Here is a 6,000-nt window from a genome sequence, read left to right as displayed (position 1 = left end):
TATAATTTATAATCTACTAACCCACTGTTAGTTTACAATCTCACTCGTTATATTATAAAGTAACGGATTTCACAATTTCATCTTGACATAATAATCAATCACTCTTAATTTGAAAAGGTATTTCTCTGCCAAAGAAAATGGTCATTTATTTAAACTTTTCAATCAATAATTCCAATCGCAACGATTCAAACGAATCAATCGTTCCCAGAATTGACTATCAAATTATTTTACAAACAAAGAAACGTTCTTGAAAGAACTTCCTTATAATTATTGAGTGTTGCTCTCGCAAAAAATAATTCTGCCAAAATTCAGTCTGTCGAGCCATCGCCGGTCGATAAACTACTTTAAACCAAGGAAATAGAGCACAGATTTAGGAAATGAAATCTCTGCGATCGGATCTTTGAGGAATGAAAGTCTTTTTTACGAGTCTTCTTATTTGAATTTGTAAATTGAAAGATGTGAATCCTAAGTTGGAAAATGGACTTATTGATTTACTAGTACTTTTGGAGAGGCTTCGAAGATAAATGCAGTGAAAGTACGACTTACACAAATGCATTAATTTCCTTTCCCTGAGATGTGACGATTTCATTTTCGTCATCATCATCATCACTTATCGTCTTAAACGTACATATACAACTTTAAATTGGTTACACTGTTTCTAGTGATATTTAATTTTATAGTTGGTGGTACATTTGTGGACAGTATGTTTTGCCATTTCATAATTAAATAGAATAATTACTTCAGAACAACGTTTGCAAATTGTGCAAAAATGTATTTTAAAAAGCATGGTTCAGTTTTCCATACAAACGTCCATATTACGGTCGACGTAATTTTCGTAACTTTTCATTACTCAGATGAATGATATTAATGTGGCAGAGCTATGGTTTCAACAAGATGGTGTTACCATCCAACCAGCACGCGACACATTCAATTTATTGCGGGAAACATTCGATGAGCGCATAATTTCACGCGATGGATCTTCGAATTTTCCTCCACAATCGGGTGATCTCACACCTTTGGATTATTTTCTCTGGGGATATGTGAAGTCCACTAGTACGCAGATAAACTACGGAAATCAATGCCAAAATTTGTCGCGTTATTGCCGATGTATGGCCCCAGTTGCTCGAAAAAGAAATTGAAAATTAGACATCTCGATTACGCTACATTTGAGCCAACCGTGGCACCCTTAGGCCCGAAATCATTTTGAAGCATAAATGGCATAAGAATACCTTTTAAACAAAACCAATACCATGTGAATAAAATATAGTTTTATGTATTTTATTTCATTTTAAAGTTCTATACCTCTAAAAAAAACACCCTATATAAAGAATAATGTGAAAATTTGCGAGGATAGGTTACCTATTTGTTACTCTTTCACGCAAAAAAAGTACTGAACAGATTTTTATGAAATATTGCAATAATATTACAGAGGCTTTAATTTCTAACGAACGAAATTGAATTTCATAAGTTAATAATTAACTATTCGCAACATTGTTTAGGAAATTTTTAAAAGCCTCAAAAAATAAATAAACCTGAATTGCAGGCTTATTTCCTCCAGATTTATTTTGAACCAAGCTGTGATCTTAGTTGCATTATAGGCCGTAGAGCAGTCGTAGTACGGTGCTACGGCGCTCGTAGCACGACCACTATTTGCCGTAGCGGTGACGAAGTCTTTTGTGTGTGTTTTCGTAGCAGACCCCTAGTACTACAGTGTCTACGCCGTAGACTACGATACTGGATGGCCAGCGATTTTTTGGCTTATTCCACTATTCCCCATTGACAATCCCCGTCAACGGGGATTAGTGAACTTTTTGTTCACTATTCCCCGTTAACGCCAATTGAAGCTTATAATGTTAAAAATAAAATCCTAATATAACGTAAACTTAAGTTCACTATTCCCAGGGCCGCGCCGACCGCCGGCAGCGCCTGTGTGCGGAACCTATGAAGCGCCTCTTTTCTAATGAATCGTCATAAAAAAACGAATTTAAATTATTTTTAACGAATATTTAAATAGTTAATTTTGACTAAAATAAATGTTCTTCAGTAGGTACTTAGATAATATTATCATAAGTGTATTAAAACTGAAAACCACTTAGGAATTAGGATACTAAATAGGTAAATCCCGTTCGTTCTGCTTGCCAATTACTACGAAAAAGAAAACTCGAACACATGCTTAATACAAAGAGTTGTATACCTATTTAAATATTAATAACAAAGAAGCTTACTTGTTTCTAATCATAATAATACTAATATCAGTGGTGGGGCAAGATCTAAATTTGATGTGGGCAAGACAGATTTCGCGAGGCCTTGTTCTGTGGCGACCTGAAGACGGATTTTATAAAAAAAAAAAAAAAAAACGGGTCAACGGTCTATTCATTGACAGTTTCTGATTTCTTGATTCAGTGATTATTTTTAAAGGAATATTGCGCCAAAGAATAATGTTCGTCACTTAATACCGTGTTGTTGCTTAATTTTGTGTCTGATTATGGCTGAATTTGTTTGAAAAAAAAAAATTTTTTTAACTACATTGTTTAGCTATCAAGAATTTATATTTAATAGTCAATGTTTGCATTTATTGTCGTATTGTGATATTGTCATCTCCACCTTGTATACATTTTTTCAAAATTTTTGATGCGCGAGGCCCCTTGTTCCGCGAGGCCGTAGGCGGTGGCCCACGTCGCCTACGCCTTACGCCGCCACTGACTAATATGACTATTACGTACCTACCTATGCTATGTAAAAACAGCAAGAGTCTTAACATTTTTTTTTTATATTAGTGCTACTGAAATGCACTTGCAACTGGTGCTAACAAGAATATTTTAATCATACTTAAATTATAATACAGGGTGTTTGGCGGAAGATTAGACATTCTTCGTGGGTGTATAGGTAAGGTCATTTTAAGAATACAAGTTCGCCCATTTTACCCTAAGTGGGCTATTTTTTTAAATTTATATTTTTGTTTTAATTTAATTTTTTCCGTTTGACCTAAAAACTGCTTTTTTTTCTCGCGTGTTTTCAATCGCTTTTATTATTTCAAATTAATATCGAATATGTCTTTAGTCAAGTAAAATAAATTTCAGATCCAGATAATGATTGGATAGCTAGTTACGAGCCGCCAAAGTTTAACAAAAGTACGAACCATGATAAAAAAAACTACTTGGAATTCTATTAAAAAAAAATTAAAGATGATAGTGAATTGCCAATGATCTTAAAAACATCTCTAGCTTCTCTTCTTTCCAATGATATTGTCACATGTAGCCTAATTAGATGTTGAAATTCATCAAAAATTCAAAGTTTACGAAGAAAATGGAACAGTAATACAAAAGTTATCCATGCAAAGTAAATTTAGATTTTTTTTACTGTTTTTTCTTCATAATGTGGTTATTATTTTTAAATTGATTTTGAAATAAAACACAAAAAAGGTAATGAAAATGAGTATAGCCGAAAATATAACGTTGGAAGAAGCTTTGTATGGATAACTTTTGTATTATTGTTCCATAGTAACGGCAAGTTTATTTTTGTTTAAAATAAATTTGCCGTTCCAAAGTAAAATTATGCAAATCGCTCTTTTTCGTTAATTTATTATTGCGAACATAACTATTTACTTACTTCAGTAGTTACTTACTTACTTAGTAGCTCACTGGGTAAAATGGGCGAACTTGTATTCTTATAATGACCTTACCTATATACCCACGAAGTTTGTCTTACCTTCCGCCAAACACCCTGTATACTGTGGTTTTGGCTTGGCTATCTCGTTCGTTAAAATCGCCGTGGCGGGGAATCCCCGGGACCCCATTCCGTTTGTGTCGCAACTCGCACGCATCGCATCGGGTTGCGTTCATAAACTCACTCATAGTCATAAAAAAATTGTATTACAAACTCGGCGCCTCTACGGTTCAATATATGTAACTAGTACTTTATGGTTCAAAAGATCTGCCGCCGCCGTTTTAACGTTGAGCTCGTAAGTAATCTATACTTATAATAAATCTGTAGAGAGGTCAATTCTGTACATGAAATATATTTTCAAAATAACTACCAGGGGGTGATTAGTGATCGATACTGATGCCAAAAATGCAATCAGTAAAATTTTTGTCTGTCTGTCTGTATGTTCCTTATAGAAACAAAAACTACTCGACGGATTTTAACGAACTTTGGTACAATTATTCTTCATACTCCTGGGCAGGTTATAGTATACTTAGGAATTCCCACGGAAACGGGAATTAGCGGGAAAATCCTTTTGTATAAAAAATCAAAACCGCTTAAGTTAGACGCTTTTTGGCATGCAGGTACCTTAGTAAACTTAAAGCTTAGTTACAACAGGATATTGCAAAATTCCCACGGGAACGGGAGTCAGCGGGAAAAAACATATGTATGAAAAAATCTAAACCGCGTAAGATAGATGAAGGGGGTAAAACGGGATCCACGCGTACGAAGTCGCGGGCGGCCGCTAGTGTAAACTAAACTAAAACCCTAAGCGTAAAATGAAACCATAAACGTGAATCATAATAAACATATAAATATTGAGAGACTTGTTTAATAAGCGTAATATTTGTTTTGTTGTGTACAAGGCCTATGTTGCGCTTGCGCATACTATACCTACTTACTTATCGATATGTACTCCATTTAAAAAAAAATAGGTGGCAGTAGCGGCGCGGCGCCCCTATTGTCTTGGCGCCTGTGTGCGCCGCACACATCGCACACAGGGGCGGCGCGGCCCTGACTATTCCCCGTTAACGGGGATTGTCAACGGGGAATAGTGGAATAAGCCGATTTTTTGGATTTCTCGTATTTCAAATGAATTCGGCCGTTTGGTGAGTGGTTCAGAACGGACTACTATGCCGAGAGGTCCCGGGTCCGATTCCCGGCCGGGCAGAAATTGAAATGATGAATTTTCATTTCTGTGACGGGTCTGGGTGTTACTATATATTTACAAAAAAAGTATTTAAGTATGTTCAGATCCGTTGTCTAGTACCCATAGTACGAGCTTTGCGTAGTTTGGGACTTGAAGCGCAGTGTTAAATGTCCAAGGATATTTATTTATTATTTAATTCTTCGATATTATGCGATTTTTCTGTCAGGGATGCTACACTCATATTACCCTTGTCCTTGTCTGCTTGGAGTGTCCATGACTTACTTGACTTATGGTCCTATGTCCCCTAGATCGGGCAGAGGGCGTCCACAACAGTCCTCCATCGCGTTCGGTCTTGAGCTTCTCGCTTGATCTCGCTCCAGGTCTTGCCGATCTTCTTTGCCTCGTCCGCTACAGTGCGCCGCCAAGTTTGCCTGGGTCGACCACGTTTGCGTTTTCCTTGGGGATTCCAATCCAGAGCCTGCTTAGGGATGTGATCGGGGTCCCTTCGGAGAGTGTGGCCAATCCAGTTCTACTTTCGGCGCTTGATCCCGAGTGTCCATGGACCAACAAAAAATATGGACCTGACTGACTGACCCGGGAAAAATGTCACAAAGAGAAGCTTTAGTGTTCAAGAAATATTTGGACCGAATGTGTAAAATATAGTGATTTGATTTCTCTTCGCCAGAATCTTATTAAGAGTATGCGCACACCGTTGATTTTTCGTCGGCCGATAGTTTAGTCGAGCGGTTGATCAGTATGGGCATGTATGGGAGTGCGCACACTACGCCGATTCGATTTGGCCGATTCTTCATACAATTTAAAATCGGGCACAACTATCGGCCAACTAAAAATCAACTCTAAGAAGGAGAGAAAAAATAAAGCTACAGAATACATCTTGATTTTACACTTCACTTCAAAAACAAACCAAATAAAACTTTTACGGTACTGTGGTACAGTCCACGCAATAAAAAGCAACGCCGTCAAACCGCAGGCTCTATTAAACAAGTAATAGTTTGATCCCGAAATAAAGGGTTCCGCATAAAGGACAATGTTCGTTCTCCATACATTGTTCGCCTAAGAACCAACAATTTTGACATATTACTACCCGAAAGCGAAATAATACGATTCTGTGTGTAAGAACAATGATT

Source organism: Ostrinia nubilalis, chromosome 22 (genome assembly GCF_963855985.1).
Source record: "Ostrinia nubilalis chromosome 22, ilOstNubi1.1, whole genome shotgun sequence".
Lineage (NCBI taxonomy): Eukaryota > Metazoa > Arthropoda > Insecta > Lepidoptera > Crambidae > Ostrinia > Ostrinia nubilalis.
This window is presented reverse-complemented; position numbering follows the sequence as displayed.